This window comes from Strongylocentrotus purpuratus, unplaced genomic scaffold (assembly GCF_000002235.5).
Source record: "Strongylocentrotus purpuratus isolate Spur 01 unplaced genomic scaffold, Spur_5.0 spur5_scaffold_8, whole genome shotgun sequence".
Classification (NCBI taxonomy): domain Eukaryota; kingdom Metazoa; phylum Echinodermata; class Echinoidea; order Camarodonta; family Strongylocentrotidae; genus Strongylocentrotus; species Strongylocentrotus purpuratus.
The window spans coordinates 31,516,647-31,535,807 of record NW_022145614.1 but is presented as its reverse complement, the minus strand read 5'-3'; the positions used below and the strand labels follow the sequence as shown (position 1 = coordinate 31,535,807).

At 35.7% G+C, this 19,161-nt stretch overlaps 1 long non-coding RNA gene across 1 annotated transcript; it reads left to right on the top strand.

Moving 5' to 3' along the window:
* Positions 1-26: 26 nt before the first annotated feature.
* LOC115920150 lies at positions 27-17,366 on the top strand. The gene is made up of 3 exons (XR_004062202.1): positions 27-198; positions 4,428-4,578; positions 17,144-17,366. It is a non-coding gene; the product is annotated as an uncharacterized LOC115920150 (long non-coding RNA).
* Positions 17,367-19,161: the final 1,795 nt, after the last annotated feature.

Below are 19,161 nucleotides of genomic sequence, written 5' to 3'. Positions count from 1 at the left end.
GCTCTCGCTTGAAATCGAAACAACTCCTTGAACTCCTTTTACTATACAACGCACGCAGAGTACAGTACAGCTAGCTAGCATCTGTTGATCTCGTGTGCAAGTCAACGTGTTTGTGCAGTCTACAAGGCTAGGCCTGTCATTTAGCTGGACTATAAATGATTTACTGGACCTGATATCAAAGTTAACTGTGGAATAGAGGTAAGTGAGAGTTTCCCCATGTACCGGGGTAGACATTGCTTGGATGTTATTGTTTAGACAAGGCTTGAAAAGAAAGGCATTGTTGTCGACCGTCTTGGGTGTGTAAAATTAGATCTACGCGCTACGTGTACTGCATGCAAGCCGGGGGGTTTCCCGTTACCAGGATGCCCTCGCTTGAGTAGAGATCGAGATGTACCTAGCTACATGTAGCTAACTGTAAAGGGCGCCTTTTGTTTTGGTCGAATTGCAGATTGTGGTGGTTATTTTACCTGACGGCTAAGAAAGAATAAAAGCAACCAGACGGCCGACAGCTTTAGGTCCTCTCCGAGGGACCTGGTAATAAGGATTATATTACCAAAGGACACTAGCGCATCGACTTGGTTTCGAACCCGGGTCACCGGATTATGAGACCACTGCTCTACCGACTGAGCTATTGCGCCTGCACAGATCTGCAAAATGTCTGAATTATTGACATACCATAGTATAGATGAGTTCACAATTATGCAGTTTTAAAAGGGAAAACAAACTAGAAAAGTTTGTGTTACCTGGTATTATGATCTTGTTGTTCATTTAGAATCGTAATTAATGTCAAATATTATTTACCTTTATCTCAGTGTTCTAGTGCAGTTCATTGACAAATCAGTGTCCAGTATTAAAGAGAAGGTTAAGTTCTGGGAAGAGGTGACAAATAATTTGAGGACGTTATCATTTTTATTATTCAAGTGTGGAAAATGGAAACATCAGATAAAACATGTTCCTTGAAAACTGAGCATGGCTCTTCAAATGCCTTCATATTCTAAATATGGCATGTAACAGTATAAAAATTGGGACAGACTTTTATGCCACATGTTAGTGTAGTCCCATCTTTTTGTGTACAGTCAGTGCTTAACTTTACCAAGACTGGGCCAAATTTCTTATCATTTTGATGATTCCAGAACCTTGCAGTACACACCAAGTTTTATATGCTAAATGATCAACCTTTTCTGATCTATTCCACATTGTTTCTTTCACAATGCAATCGCATGACCAGAATTCAACTTTCATTTTTGCTTATACAAAATTTGAATGGTTCCATTGTGTTGACTTTTGACGAAGCTTGCTAAATGCTGCAGATTCACAGCTTCAGAGTTCAGAGCTTCAGAGGACTTCATTCATGGGTATTCATTCATACTGTGTACATATATCAAGTTTTGTCAGTCTTAGCATTCATTCATTAAAGATCTTTTTGAAACTATTCAAAGGAATTACTTCAACAATGAAAGTAAGTTACATTCTGGGAAAGAAATGCAAAATAATAAAATCAGATAAAGATCAATTTAGAACTGTATTTTTATGGCTTATATTTATAATCTCTATAAATGTTTAAAAAAACATACTTAAAATGATAAATAGAAAGAAAAGGACATTCAAAAGTTGATTTAAATAGGAGAACACACTAAGACAATAAAGAGAAGAGCCACCCTTTAATCAAAGAGCATTCTTTAATTGGAAAGAGCCATGGAGACGGAGTGATAATAAATATTTAAAAACCGGTAGATTTAAACTAAGTGCAATATAGTGTGCAATACATCAGATATCATACATTGATGGAAACACCAGGTTTAGATGCTTTTGCTCCTTTGTCATTGTAAATTTTGATGTAAGTTTCAAAAGTGTAATAACATATTAACATTAAGAAGATTTATGACTTTATTAAAGTTAACACAATTTTTAACTTCACTTTGCCATTGTAAATTTTAATTGAAGTTTCAAAAGTGTAATGACATTTACATTTTATAAGATTTATGACTTTATTAAAGTTAACCAAATTTTCAATTTCTCTTTGCCATTGTATATTTTTATTCTAGTTTCAAACTTTAAATCTCATTTTACATAAGATTTATGACTTTATTAAAGTTAACCAAATTTAAAAGTTCACTTTGCCATTGTAAATTTTAATTGAAGTTTCAAAAGTGTAATAACATTTACATTTTATAACATATATGTGATTTTATTAAAGTTAACCAAAATTTTAACTTCTCTTTGCCATTGTAAATTTTTATTTTAGTTTCAAACTTTGAATAACATTTTACATAAGATTTATGACTTTATTAAAGTTAATCAAATTGTAAACTTCACTTTGCCATTGTAAATTTTTATTGAAGTTTCAAAAGTGTAATGACATTTACATTTTATAAGATTTGTGACTTTATTCAAGTAAACCAAATTTTTAACTTCTCTTTGCCATTGTAAATTTGTATTGAAGTTTCAAAAGTGTAATGACATATTTACATTTAGATTTATGACTTTATCAAAGTTAACCAAACCTTAAACATCTCTTTAAAGAAGCATTTCTCGATACTTATTTAGAGTGTAAAATGTACATGTACGTGTACTGTTGGTTTATATTTTACGAGTATACTTCTAACAGTGTACGTGTAGCTCGTTAGTTTCACATGGTAATGTAGGAAGTGAGATAGCTAAACTGAAGAAGAAAAAACATCATGACTCAAGCCACCCACATCAGGATAACTTGTCAACATCTGTTTGAAATGGTGGAATTACTAGGTTTCCATGGCAACCGCCTTTACAAATAAACCCAACCAAGATGAGTGAGCTTGTGTCTAGGGATGTAAGGTTCAGAAGTTAGGCAAGATAGGAAGATAGACAGAACGATCTAAAGGAAAGATAGACAGAACGATGTAGAGGAAAGGTAGAATGGCAGAGGATGAAAATGATTTATGAGAATTAGACAGGAAAATAAAGAGATGGCCAAAGAGAATGAAATAGGGGGAAATAAAATAGAGCTTGAAATACATAGAGAGTAGGTGAGAGAGAGAGAGAGAGAGAGAGAGAGAGAGAGAGAGAGAGAGAGAGAAAGAAATATACATGATGTAAAAGTACATATTTTTGTTGTTATAATGAAAACTTTGAAGATCATCTAATGTAGGTGAATCAGTAACTTTGTCATGAGTTTGTTATCTTTAATAACCAAGTGGTGAACTGAATATCAGTTTCTTGTAAATAAAAGAGAACTTAACAGTTTAACATTTAATATGCCACACAAATAATCTTCCTGTTCCACACTGTATTCATCATCCCATTGTAGATATACCAAAGCTTTCAAGATTATTTAACTGTTTCCAGATTAATATAAACCGGTGTTAAAAGGATTATAGCTAATTAAGACTGGAAATGGGTAGTTTTGCAAAGCCATTGTGTTGCATATCAATCCTTCTGTCAATTGGTGCCTGCTGGTATTGTTTTGTGCAAAATTGCACATTTGGCAAATAAGCAACTGTGCAGAGAGACGAATAAAGCAAAGTAGTGTTAAATATGAAGAGTGATGAAATGATGTCAGATTATTATGACCAAGATGTAAATTTGTCTACAGATGAATTAAATTGAATTGAATTGATTTATTGTCCATAAAAAATGGAAATTTGTTGTTCACTGGTACAGGTGTGTTAGAAAAAATTGAGATTGCGAGTTACAAATCATTCATTTGAATTTTTATACCTATGGTATTAATCAATTGTCTAATTTTCCTCAAAGATTTTTGATCTGCTCAAAGCCCCTCTAAAGTGTTGGGAGCCCCAAAAATTTGATGGCAAAATGTCACTTGAATTGTATCATAATGTGAAAGAGGGTGTCATCTACATACAACAGAAATCCTAAATTATGTATTCTTTTATCAATTTTTGTCTTCAAACACATCTCGGGGGCAGGGGGGGGGGGAATCTTTGCAGAAGTGTGTCTTAAATGACATCCTCTTTCACATTATGATACAATTTAAGTGAAATTTTGCCATCAAATTTTTGGCTAATTTGGGACTCCCAACACTTTAGAGGGGTTTTAAGGTCTGATTCTCAATTGATATTGGAAGGAAGTTGTTCTCACACCGGCATTGGCCTCATATGGCAGTCCAAATATATTGTAATTTATGCTCTGTGTCCTGATTACATTTTCACCCCTTCCCCTCTTTTTCTATATGTTAAAGATTGTGATGAGAGACTCAGTGTAGTAACACAAAAAGAGAGAGGGGAGGAGGGGGGGGGGGGGAGAGAGAGAGAGAGAGAGAGAGAGAGAGAGAGAGAGAGAGCAAGAGAGAGAAAGAGAGAGAACAAGAAAATGTGAGAGAGGGAAAGCGGGTGGCTAGAACAAGTACAAAATATAGTAAAGATGTAGCCTACAATGTGATGTTTCTTGTACAACATCTGTAAATTAATTCATACATTTTTCTTTACAAGGGAAGTGAATATTCGTCTGATCGCCGTGATAGGACACACTGCGGCTACTGTGTGGCTTGGGAGTTGCCAATCGAGGGAGGTACCAGGTGATGAAAGGAGCAAGAAGGAAGCAAGCTGGAGTTTCAAGTATTTGTCTCGGTTTCTGTCAGAGGTAAGAGGCCCAAGTACATCCTAGAAATGTTTATATAAGAGTGATCAAAACTGGAATTTGTGTTGTTTATTACAGTATCGATGGATGATATTTTATCGTTATAATTTCCTACACTACCCAAATTCTTAAAGGGCAATCCAACCCATTGTAAATTGGTTCATTTGTATGGAAGCAGAAGAAAACAAAAACAAAACAGAATGACAACAGTTTGAAATACATAGAAGCAAAAATATGAAATCTGTGATTTTTTGACATATGAGATCACATAGGCTAGATGCGAATCTCAAATCAGAAGTTGGGTCAGGGGATTGCAACGTACAATGAAGTCACAGAGAACTCTCCCTTTTGTTGTGTACAAAAATATCATTAATTTCTAGTTTTTTCTATAGTATAGTGCCTTTCCCCACTACTCAAAATATATCATGGATAGCATATAGGTCCTCTAAAGAGAAAAGATCAAGAAAAGAATATATTCAATCATACAAACACTGTAAATATATATTGCAAAAGTGGATACCATCCATAGAGTGAAGTGATGCCCTGTATATTTCACAATCTCCAACACTTTTATATCTAAGCTTACCAAACTGGGTAAAAAAAATCTTTAGTTCGAAAGGGAAACTATATAGATACAGATTATACTATTTTCTATTTTTAACCAAAACAATTGCTTGCAAACTTCATGTACTTGGCTCTAGCATAAGAATTGAGCAGTTCAACATACTTTTTGACATTCTTAAAGACCTGTTTACCTTTTTTATTTAATGCATACTTTTTGAAAAAAAGTTTGTCTTGACAATTAAGGAGCTTGCCAGAGGCTTGCTTGAAATAGCAATAACTGTATGCAAAGTGGAGACGATCTGATTATATTTTGGGGAAAGTAGGTCAAAGGTGATAGAGGTAAATTAACATGAAATTTCAGTATTTTAGTCCCATTATCGCAATGTCTCAAGAACTATATGAACCATGAACTTCAAACTTAAAGGTATAGACCAGTTTGGGTCATGCGATTGCATTGTGAAAGAAACATTATGGAATCGATCAGAAAAGGTTGATAATCTAGCATATAAGTATTGGTGTGTACTGCAAGGTTCTGGAATCATCAAAATGATAAGAAATTTGGCCCAGTCTTGGTAAAGTTACAAGCACTGTACACAGAAAGATATGGGAATACGCCATATCTATCCAGCCCGGATAGATATAATAATTTACCAAATATATCAATTAGTAGGTGGTTTCCCAGCAAAATTTGTATCATCACGTACTAGTCAAAACATATTCTTTCACATGATTGGTAATAAGAGCTTCCATTTCATTTTTTGAGAGAGGGGCATTTACAAAACTGGTCTATACCTTAAAAAGGAAGATATACATTATAACATTGTGATCATGCACGCAAAGGTTTGCTGCTTTGCTGCTTTGGCTTTGTGATTTCCTTATTGAGCTAAACTCTTCATTCTTGATCTAAAATTAGCATTCTTAATGCCTATTCTTCTTCAAAGATTATTTTGCCCTACCTGCACCTCAGATATACATGTATCATTGGCCACATGTTCTTTTTTAAACACCCTCAACTTCAAGTTTACCTGTCAAGTTCAGCAAAACTTGAGAGGGATTTTTGAGATATTAAAGAATTAGGACAAAACAAAGGGACAGCTGCTTACTCAGCATATCATCAAGTTGCCAGGTTGTTTTGGATCAGTTACAAACTAAGGTGTTAGTCTCTATTTTCTCCTTTATGTCTTGTTAAAACAAAACATAGATGAACATACACATTATGTTTAATGAATTAAATTCAATTCAATCAGGTTTTCTCAAAGTGCACTAATGTTTTTTCTGTGTTTTTTTAATATCAAGTTGGACCTGCCCATTGGAATTTTTTAAAACACTGGCATCCCAACCCAGACCAATTACTCTAGAGCTTCTATATTTCTGATCACATTTCTGAAATGTATTTATAGCATGGATTCATGCCAAAAGTTGTATTAGGCCTCTTTAGAAACAGTGAATTTATGAGCCCCAAAGCCTTCCAACAATATCCCTGCATTTAGCTGACGGAGAGGAAATAAAAGTATGGATCTCTGTTAAGCTCATACTTCCTGCTTTCAATATTACAAAATGAGTCCAAACTATGATTAATGGTTCGCTAGAGCATTTAATGTGAAAACTATTCAGCCCTAAGTACAGAAGTGGATCGCTATTAAAGTATGAATCATATGAGGAGTGATTGGAAACTCCCCTTACAAACAGAAATGTCACATAGATCTGAACATATACACTGTAAGTGATCCACCAGTCAAATATAACTCATGATTATAGTTAAAGTTAATTAATTAAAGTTAAAGGGAAATCCAACTTGGGTAGCAAACAAATCTAAAACAAAGCAGAACAATTTGAAAGGCAGACTGGTGAAAGTTTGAACAAAATGTGACAAAAAATTAGAAAGTTATGTATTTTTTAAAGTAATATCACTATATTTATGGGAACTTCAAATATATAGGCTGAATCAGTCACTCTGATGTAGTGCCGGACAACTTTCCAATTTGTTACAACATACAAAATGGTAGAAATATAATTTTGTCTCAACATGTTTGACTTGGAATGGTCTTTTCTTTTTTAGAGGACCTTTGATAATTTACTCTCCATGATATATTTCAAGTAGTGCCTCAAGGGTGAAGGAACGTGAGAGAAAAACAGAAACAGGTGATATTTTTTTAAAATATGAATGGGAGAGTTATTCCTCGCTATGTCACAATCCACTCACAAAATTGCCATTTTGAGATTCACATATCTGTAGTGATCTCATATTTCAAACATTCATATTTAACTGTGTTATCATTGGTCTGATTATTTCAATTTCTTTTGGCCACTCTATTCCTCTCATTTTTCTGCTTTCATTCAAATAAACTAATTACCACGGTTAGATTGCCCTTTAACAGTGACCTGTGCATGATAGTACAGGTTTGCATGATAAATGACCATTAAGTGAACCTTTAGAGAGATTTTCTGGTTTCAAGATGCTCCAAGCAAACCGTTCTCAGTTTGATTATTTGAAGCAGTGCAACAGTCATCTTATTGATAAACAACAATTGTCATTGGTTGTAGAATCTCTGAGGAGATTCCCTGTAAGGTTGATAAGTGATTTGAGAAAGTACATGATGCCTTGTATATTTCACACCCTCCAGCTTTTGGATAGCTGTGAGCTTACCAAACTGGGGGAAAATCTTCTGTTTGGAATAGAAACTAGATCTACATTGTTCCATTTTCTATTTTTAACCAACTCAAGGGCTTGTAAAGTATTTGGTCTTGGCTCTAGCATAATAATTGCATGTTGGAGACGCAGCTGCTTTCACATTTGTCTTGTTTGAGATATGGAACTGTGCCTGAAATTCGGTCATGCACAAATTATGGTTACATGACCATATAGTTCATACATCGTAGTAGCAATACTACCTCTGGTATCATAATGCCAAGGTTTTGAACCAGTGAAACTATGGTGTGTCTGGTTAAACTGAAGAGACTGGACTGCAAATGCAACTGAGTGATAAATATAGGGCATCCCTTTAAATAGGTGATTTGAGAAAGGAAATGTTTGATGTCATCTGTAGTCTATGATTAGTGTTCCAATTGCTTGAATCCAAGGCTGAGTCATGGCTGTAGAGGGGGGTGTGCCAACAATCATGGTCAAGGGCTCATGCAGGGCTCACATCGAGTACAGGAGACTCATCAAGTGAAGAGACATTCATATCATCTATTGATTGGGATTAATTCAAACTTAAAGAGCAGGTTTTCATTCAGGATTTATTTGATCATGCCTCAGTTCTCCTCCAGTTTATATGTGAAGGTTTGGCACAGTGACGCACAAGTGATGGTTCTACATTCGCCTTCTTATCCTATTATCTCAGGTATGTCTTCATTTCTTACTGCATTTAGGGAAAAAAAAATATCAAAAAATTTCAGGGGCTACTTTTCAAGCTTGCTTGCATAAGAGTAACACTCTTCAATTTGTTTTGCATTGAACTCTATGCAAATTTTGGGGGTTTTTTTTAGTGACTTTCGGGGGCTCTTTTGGGCATTTAATTGTGTTCTTTTTTCCCTGCTGCATTATTCATGTACATGTATGTGATCGATTGATTGTGACTGATATCAATCACCTGCTAGTATGTACATCAGAGATAGGTAACTGCAAACTTGCGATTGATTAGAAGACTTTTTATTGATTTGGATCAATGGCGACACATTATAAGATGGTACCGCTGAGCTCTCTTATAGTTTCAGAGTTGTTTAGGAGCTTGGCAGAGCTAAATCGGTCAGTGCTCGTGCGTATTCATGTCTCTGTAGGGAAGTGCAATGCTGTTTTTATTGCAATTTGTGCTATTCCAGAACAGATTTCTTTTCCTTCCTCTCTGTATACTTACATGTAGGGAACATTGAGATTGAAAATGATGTTGGTCGAACTAGAAGCATGATGCTTATATGCAAATTCATATTTATTCAAAATATGAAATGGTGATTATTGGAATTATTGGAAGTTTAAATTATCATTATATGTTTGTAATGTTCATATATATCTATTTAAAGTTTTATTTAATCAGGGTTGCCTCTTCAGTTAATAAATTGCTATTCCTGAGAACCCTACACAATAACAAAAATACAAACAAACAATATTGAGGTTAATACAGAAAACTTTCATCAGTTGGGTATAATCATATAATCACATAATGTATTTTTTAAAGCTTCTACCAACCTTAAATTTTGTGGGCAAGCTTTTGTCCACTCCTGTGACTTTCTCAAGCCAAGTGATCAGTCACACGTTTTACCAGTATTTGAGGTTATTTGATAATAACGAATTACTTTCTTGCAATTTCTTTTCCAATCTTGAAGAACAATTAACAGACTATAAGATAAAAAGGGAAATTAATAAACACTTAAGCCCCAATATTTGTCAATAAATAGGTTTAAGGGGTCCCAGAGTGTAAAACTTTCAAAATGTGTTGAGCTGCTCTGGTTATAGTAACAATGTCAATTTCAATGTTTGTTTTTTATATAAATAATCTTGTTATTTACATGCTAAACAAGAGGAATATATATATTCATAAATTTAAAAAAACGGTTAGATTTATTAACACATTTACCGGAAACTACATGTATGTAAATGCAATGTACAGAGTTGGTCTTATTAAATTACTCAATCGTCTATCATTCAGTAACACCTTCTAAGCCCCTAATGATCCACTGATCACAGTAAGTGAGAACTAGACACAACAGGAAAGGGATTATAAAGTGAGATATAGTCATGAGTAGGAACAAAAAATACATGATTACAGAGTTTTACTGTGCTAAAATGAATATTTATAAATGCAAATATGGCACAAAATTGTAATAATGCTGTGCAAGTTCATTGCTACTTTCAAGTGTATACATGTTGTTGGTCTTCATGCAAGTCATACCTTTTTGACAATTTATTGGGACTTACACACCCTCACCCTCAAATCATGATTCTGAATATGATTACCAGTACCCGGTAGTTAAAGGGGAATTCTTAATGCTCTTTCTAGACGTTGCAATCGATGAAGAGAGGAATGATGTCTCAAACCCATTTTCATTTAGCAATCAGTGAATTTTTTAAACATGTATTTCATTAACCAAATCATAAATTTCTTATTAGTTGTCTGATTTTCCATAAAGTCTTTTATTTGTTTCTCTGATTTTTCTGGTTCTCTTTGAAAAGCAAGTATCTCTAACCAGAGGTAGCATATAAACATAATCACTCGGCTAAGTTCTTTTAAAGGGAAATCCAATCATGATGGCAAACTTTTCTAACAGAAAACCAGAGAATGAGAAACACACAGTGGTCATACATGGATTATAAAAAAGTTATAACTTTTAAAAAATTGTAATCATTATAGGTATGGGGATTTAAAATTGGCTGAATTGGTAATGTAGTGGTGGACAACTTTCCCGTTTGTTCCAACACACAAAATGACTAAAAGAGGACCTGCAATAATATACCATCCATGATGAATGTTGACTAGCGCTACAAGAATAAATTAAATTTATGATATTGTTGTACCCAACAAACGGGAGAGTCATCCGTTTGTTATCAATCCACTGACTAAATTGCCAATTTGAGATTCGCATAGATATATAGTGAACACCTATTTCAAACATTTAAAACTTTATTGGTCAGATTTATTAAAAACTTTCTCCATTCTGATTCTGTGATTTTGTTGCTTTCATACAAATAATCTTATTACGAAGGTTGGATTGCGTTTTCATACATGTAGCTCCATCTTTAGAGCTCGAGTTTAATATAGACTGTCAACATTAGTAATACCTGATGATAGTTGTAGGATATTACAGATGAAGGTCATCTTCATGACTAAAATCCCCCCTGCTGTCCCAAATGAACCAATCTTCTATGAATAGAACTCAATCTTAAATATATAATGTAAAGGGAGAATGAATACCTAGATCTATTTACAAGCTCAATCATAGCCCTTTATATCCCATTCATATTAGGGGTTGAAGAGTGCTAGATTCTGACTTAGTCTGGACCGGAAAGGATCAAACATTATCACTTCAATTCACGCTCGGCAGACTTCTCAACCTGTCTCAGTATGGTGGACTCACAATGAACAGCGCCCCCACTGGCAAGCCTCAACAGGCCAAATTTTCAACTTGTGGGTTGACATCTTTCACCAGTGCAGCGCACCAAAACGCTAGCCACCGATCAAAAGGACCAAAGTGGTCTGATATCAGCACACATATTTTATTTTATTTGGTTACATGTATGTCAAAACCACCCATCAATTGATTGCGACTGAAAATTAGCATGATTTGGATAAATATCATATTTTTGTTGGCCCAAAAGTGACCAATATTATCATATTGCTGTTGGTGGGCATCAATTCAACCACTTTTTCTAGCATCAGGATACATTTTTACACAGATTAGGCCCATCAAATCTACTTTGCTGATAACAAAGATTTGAAAGAGTGGCCAAGATGTCCAAAATGTCAAGACAAAATTTTACCCCAGATAAGCTATTCAAACCTTCCCCACCAAAAAACAGATTCAATCCCCTTATCACCTAGGGTATATTAACAGTGTCACAGCTGATATCTATGTCAAATTTTTCCCATAATGCATCACTTGAGATAGACCTAAAGGCCAAGTCCACTCCAAAAATAACTTACTTTCAATAGAAGCAGAAAAATCAAAAAAGTTTGAGCAAAATTGGATATCTAATAAGAAAGTTATGAATTTTGAAAAAGTGTGTAAAACTATGGAACAAGGAAAATCACAAGACAAATTGGAAATTCACTCTGATTTTTCTACTTTTATTAAAAGTAAATTATTTTTGGAGTGGACTTGTACTTAACACTGGTGTCGCTAGATCGGGCTGTGGATCGAGAATCCGCTGTATTGAGAGGCCGTTGAGTGCGGACGAAGTCAGGGGCAGTTCAGTAGATTCTCTATATTTTAATGGAATCTGCAGATTTGATGCAGATGTATTTTGGGGAGGCTAAATCAAGGCTAACAGATCCATGTGTATTAATGTGGAACACAAGTATACCAATATGCATTCCAACTGCAATTTCTATATATATATATATCTGAAAGGGAATACAATTTTCTGACATTTAAATTGGATGAAACAAAAAATAAAAATAAATATATTTATAAATCAGAGAAACAGGGTAGTGAAAATATGAACAAAAGTGAAAAATAGTTTTTAAAATCATGTTATATGAATATCTTGAAGTAATTTGATCAATACAGAGTGTATATAATTGGGAACAACTCACTCAAACACGGTGGATATCAATTTGTCATACACTAAAATGTAATGGATTTCCTGTTTCCTACTAAGCCCTGTTACCCTAGGGCTGTAATAAAATATATTATGGATGTTATGTTGTTAAAGGTCTTCCCTAAAAGTTTTCAAAATGATATGTTAGTCATTTTGGGTGTTGAGTGATTGGGAGACTTGACTGACAGCACATCACGGTGATATTACTGATTTGACCATTTTGAAATTCCCATATGAAAAGTGATTACATCTTTAAACAAATTTGTTTATGTATCCATCCTGAGTCATACTTTGTTTTAAATTGAAACTTTAGTCATATTGTTTGTTGGAACAGATTGGAAACTTTCACTAGCATGCTTCTATGATTTTTCTGCTTTCTTCTTGAGTTGTTTGCTATCGAGGTTGGATTTCCCTTTCATGATTAAGTTGTTATACCTTAGTGAGATCATATGAATAGCGCCATCTCATGCTCATAGATGCTCAAACTTTACATGAGCTCCATATCTGTAATCAATATTAAATTGTTTGTCATATAGTAGACTTTTATATAAATGGAAAATGAGAAAGTGAAAAATTGCTGGAAATGACATTGACTGAAGAACACATAGCACATGTCAAATCTATGTGTGGTTTGGTTTCTTACAAATTTGTTTTCATCGAATCAAACCAATGAGTGATTACTTACAACCCAGCTTTAGTCTGTTTATCCGCCTTCACAGTATTTACTGATTGCACCTTTAGAAATAATTAAATTGGCATTGCTAGATGCTGGGTAGTGCTTTGATGAGACTTTTGTTGGATGATAGAACTTTTCAAGTCTATACAGGAGGGGATGAGGGTGGGGTTTTAGTCATAGGGGAATTACTTCATCTCACCTTCTCTTTTTTTTTTGTCAGAGATATTTTGGAATTATTGGTCCCCTCCCCATCTTTATGTTGAAGCTTAATACCTTTTTTTGCTTGTCAGACATTTTTATGTAAATCAATAACTCTGTAATTTTGTTGTTGGGGGGGGGGGGCTCCATTCCACCAGAGCCCCCCCCCCCCCCTCTCCTCGCCCCACTCTGGACAGGCCCCTATACATGATGAGTTCTGATATGAATATATCTACTTGAAATGTTAGTTGCTAGGCAAGTACAGTATGAACAGTGCTCTCAGTGTGAAGCTAATGATAGTATGAACAGTGCTCACAGTGTGAAGCTAATGATAGTATGAACAGTGCTCCCAGTGTGAAGCCAATGATATCAGCTGTGTTTCAGAGAATTATTTGTTTGTGGTTACAAGAAGTGATGTGCTGGGACTAACACATGTCTTGTACATCACAATATCTGTCATGTATCAGCATGCCTGCTATTCATTCATATCAAATGATAGAAAAATGATCTGGAGCAGGAAAAAAGAATATGAAGTACAATGTATGTCTGGTTTGTGCATGGTCTATAAGTGCATTAATTATCATGAAGAGTTGTCTCCTACTAAAGTCCGCGGACTTCTGATTTTCATGAATGCTAAAAGGAGACATCCCAGGTATCTGTTTTGTTAAGATGGACTTCATTGAAATTTCTTTGAAGTTACTTTTATTCTACATAAGAATAAAAAAAAAAGTGAGAGTTATCTGGGAGGACAGATTTATTCTACTTTAAAATTCTCTCACACTATTTTGGCGGTCTTTTTTAGCAGTTGGGTGTGGGAGCAATGTGGTATAATGGTGAAGTTTCTTTACTCTTGCTATGAAAGCAGAACAATAATATAAACAGAATTGTGAAAGCTTGTATTTAAATAAATCGGATCAATAATAAGGAAGTTCTAAATGAATGTTTGACTTTGAATGTTTAGTATTACACTGTCAAATCAGAGTCTTTTGTTGCAGACTATGTTTATGAGAGTTCAAAATGGCCGACTGTACTCTACAACACCCTCTCTCACTTCGGTTTCTAGCTTCCCTTTTCTCACTCTAACTGTGAAAGAAAGTCCAACGAGGTGATTCATGGTAGAGGTATTGTTTGAATATGAAACCTGACCCAGAGCAACTTCACTTTCCTTTAACTCCCTCAGGTTTTTCATAGGTCTTTGTGCTCATTCACACCACTTTCAATATTTTTGTTTTGGGGCATTTAACAAAATATAAGAATGGATTAGCTTGAACTAATACAAAAAGTTGAGAGAGAAAGTGACCTTCAGTGAATTCCAAGAAAGTGTGAATAATTAACAGACGGGTTTGAAGAGAACTGGGAAATATGAGGTTCAATTCAAGAAAGGAAAGATGATTTTATTGCTGGAAATATGCAAAACGAAGGATTTAGATATGACAACCATTTTATATATAACTAACCAACTGGGCCTGTGAAAATCATAGGCCTACACAGTATGATAACTTTATATTCTTGATTTGGTGTTATATGACCAGGTGAAGCGGGGCATGTTTTGTTTACTCCTATACTATCCTCCCTCCATTGATTGAGTCTGAAAGTAAAGGCCAAGAAAATATCCATTCTTAACAAATGTTTAAATATCAATTCAGGCCTTTTTTTTCTCAACCCCACCTCCAAGACCACATGGGCTCATTCGTTAAAGGGCAATCAAACCTTTGTAATGAGCTCATTTGTATGAAAGCAGAAAAAATAAAAGAAACGGAATGGAGAAAGTTTGAAATAAATTAGACCAATAACAAGAAAGTTATTAATAGTTGAAATATGAGATCACTAAATCTGAATAGAATGTGATATATGCAGGGAAAAACTCTCCTGGTTGTCATATGAAAAATATCACTAAATTCTATTTTTTCTAAAGGGCTTTCTCCCTAGGGCCATTACTCAAAACATATTCTGGATAGCATATTATTACAAGTAATCTAAAAACAAAAGGCCCTCCTGAGTCATACTTTTTGAATCGCTAACATTTTAGTATCTTGGAACAAATGGGAAAGTAGTCCAGCACTTTGAGCATCGTTTCAGATGAAAACTCAATAGAGAATCAGGGTCCCGTTGTGGTCTGAATGAGCGACATATCTAACAAAAATTGTATGGCTTCGCGGAGCATATCGAGAAGTGAGGTAGGCGGAGAGAAAGACCGGCAGATAGAGAGACAGAGAGAGAGAGATAAGAGAGATAGAGGGAGGGAAAGTAAAGGGACAAAGAGGGAGAGAGAGAGAGAGAGAGAGAGAGAGAGGGAGGGAGGGTGTATAGGATGGGATGGAGGGAGAGGGTAAAGAATGGTAACTCACTTTGGTTGTTCGACAAGTGAAGTGAAGTAGACAGAGAGAGAGAGATTTGAAAGAGAGAGAGAGAGAGAGAGAGAGAGATTTGAAAGAGAGAGAGAGAGAGAGATAAGGAGAAAGAGAGAGGGGGTATAGAGAATGAGGGAGGGCGGGAGGGAGAGGGTAGAGAATGGTAACTCAATTTGGTTATTTGACAAGTGAAGTGTGGTAGACAGAGAGAGAGAGAGAGTGTGTGTGTGGGAGAGAGAGTGGAGAGTGAGTGGAGAGTAAGATAGAGGGGAAGAAAGAGAGAGAGAGAGAGATAAGGAGAGAGAGAGAGAGAGGTCGGGAGGGAGAGGGTAGAGACTGGTAACTCAATTTAGTCGTTTGACAAGGAAAGTGAGATAGATGATGAGAGAGAGAGGTGAAAAAAGAGAGAGAGAGAGAGAGAGAAGGAGAAAGAGAGAGGGGGGTAGAGAGTGAGGGAGGGCGGGAGGTAGAGGGTAGAGAATGGTAACTCAATTTGGTTGTATGACAGGTGAAGGAGATGGAGTGTAGGTCACTGTTGAAAGCAGCTTGTTATGCTCTGCTGCATGCGATCATTCTATTCTGTGCTATGTTTGGATGGGACGGATGGTATAAGGAGAACTGGTATAATATGAATTGGATGATGAGTTACAGATGAAGCAGATGATTCAGTCGTGTTTCATGTCACGTTCCGTTCTCTGGTGTTGTTTGGGAGCTGACTGACGTATTCTTTGATGTTAATTTTTTATATGAACTCAACTACTGTTTCATCTTGTGTGCCCCTTCCAGTTCTTGATTCCATTCTCTGGATAACACACTTGTGAGAGCTGAGCCTATGTTCATCAAAAGTTTGTGACTGACAGTTGGTAGCTGATGTATAGATATCATTGATAGACAGAGGCGGCAAGAGAAAAACCATTTCACTGATGTTGATAAAGGTCCTTGTTCTGTGAGAGATATTTATTCTACTTCTGATGTACTCTGTTAGAGAAATCCACAATCATCCACCCAGAACATTCCATCACATTCATTCATTCAGGAGAACTTCATACAGCCTCTTCTATTTAAAAACTATTGCTTTTTATTTTCGTCATCAAAGTTTCTACAACCGTTAATAAGTGACCCTTGGGAATAATCAAGCTTTCTTCGTTTCATACAGCTAGGAATTATTTCAACTTATGGACTTGTAGTTGATAACAAGTTTCTACATCTGACTCAATGAATTATTGTACTTGATCCATTTCAATCAGAAATGTGAAACATTTTGACTATTCTCACCAAGTGACGTAGATACAGATATTTGGAAAACAAGCTATCAACGAGCCATCTGATGATCGCTGCTAGGAAACATTCATCGTTAAACAGTCGTGATCGATTCCCGAACAGTACATTTCATTTTCCCTTGTTACATTCTAATAAGCATTGTCAAGATGTCTACTCGTAGACGTAAAATCCAAGTACGGCATCTATCTGTAATGAACCATGCTGCGACCTCTCACATCTCCCAACTCATGTTCTATTACCTAGGACGACTCCAGGACATGTCTGGGTCGCTGACGGGACGCAGAAGTCAAAGGTCGTCCATCCACTCTAGTCTACTTCGCAGCAATTCGTTTGCAGGTTTTCGCGATGATATTCCATCGGATCCATTCATGGCGGTAAGTTTTTATCAATCACTTTATTACTTAAAGACAAGTAGACTGCATGAACATTAATGTAGCTTAAAGTATAACAATCAACCGAAAAATTTATCTGTGTAAAGCTAAAAATATAAAACCCCTTAAAACCTCAAAAAACTTTTACCGGCTTTCTATGGGTTAACGGAAAAAGTATTATATATGACGAAAATAAATAATAACAGAAATCGATGCTCAAGGAACCCAATTCAGACGTGCCTTCCTACGAGCCCTATTAAGCAAGCATGTACGGGTGCGTTAGGTAGTCAACTCACAAGTCGCTTTTATATTTATAGAGTTTATTTTAACTTGCAAATTCTCTTTACAGAAGTAATATTGGAAAGCTCACAATTTGAATTTCAATATAGTATTACGACATAGAACTATTAGCATACATAACAAATTATTTTTGGTGATTGGTACACTTTAACAAAATTACTGCTGGTTTTACAAATTGATATATATGTATCTCCCGAACGGTGCTTATCAAGCGTTTACCACTGAAGTCTCTGAGTGCTCAACGTGCGTGCTCAACGTTTGTGTTTATGCATGCATGTTGGTTTGCACAACTGGCTACAATTAATGTCAATAAATGTTTTACCCCTTGGCTGAAGAAAGCGTGTCTTCATGTACTTTTGGAGGGTTTATATTATCTCTGTGTATTTTTACAGTTTGGGTTTTCGAATCAGCCAGAGTTGTCTTTAGTCGAGTTACAAGCTTTGAGCTGGGAATATGCCTAAATAACTAAGGGAACTCAATAAATGTCAATAAATGTCAATAAATGTTTTACCCCACGGCTGAAGAAAACATGTCTTCATGTACTTTGGGAGGGTTTATATCATCTCTGTGTATTTCTACAGTTTGAGTCTGTAAATCAGCCCGAGTTGTTTTTAGCCGAATTACCAGCTTTGAGCTGGGAATATGCCCAAATAAGGCAACTCAACCAGGAGGTTTTATATTTTGACACTGCTCTGAGCATTAAAATGGATTCCACAGACTGGTTCTCAAAATATGATATTTTGATTATTGTGGACTGAACACACAAATGATTAGGACTATGGGAGCCAAATGAGTTGTGTGTGCCCTGTATTGGTGTCGTGGTTCATTCACTTGAGTCTCAGTTCGAGGGTCAATGGTTTGAATCCCATCCCGCACTAACCTCTATTGGTAATACAGTAATCCACATTTGCCACTCTCTACCCAGGTGTAGATTGGTACCTGGCAGTGCTGGGGACCTAGGGTCATAATAAGTGCATGTTATGTTTCTGCTTTCATAGAAATGAACTCATGACAAAAGTTGGACTGCCCTTTGATTTAATTTTAGCCTTATCTCTGTTTTGAGAGAATGGTAGATGCATACAGGTATGTGTCTCACTGAGTACTATGCTCTCACAAAATACACTTGTCATCAGGCACGTATGCATGGGTTGGGGGGGGGGGTTAAATCACCCCCCCCCCTACATATTTTTTTAGGAAAACATTTTTTATACCCCCCCCCCTGCCCCACTGAGCAAAATATCAGCTAGTGCGATATTCCAAATTTTTAAACACCCTCCTTGAAAAAAATCCTGCGTATGCCACTGCTTGTCATTATATGACTATCTTGACAAATACACACACTTAATGTTATATTTATAAACGATATACAGAGCAACAATGTGTTATCTGTAGAATGATCCTTCTCTGTGTTTAAATGTGTGCATTCTTCTTTTCTATGATCATGATGATGATGATGTCATACAGTATCATATTATCAATGTGATAATAGATGGAACATACTTGTTATGTGGTTGTCATGGTAACTAGAAAGGCTCTGTTCCATCTTATCTTCTCCCATCAGAGGAACATAATCCTGTAGGGTTTGATCTT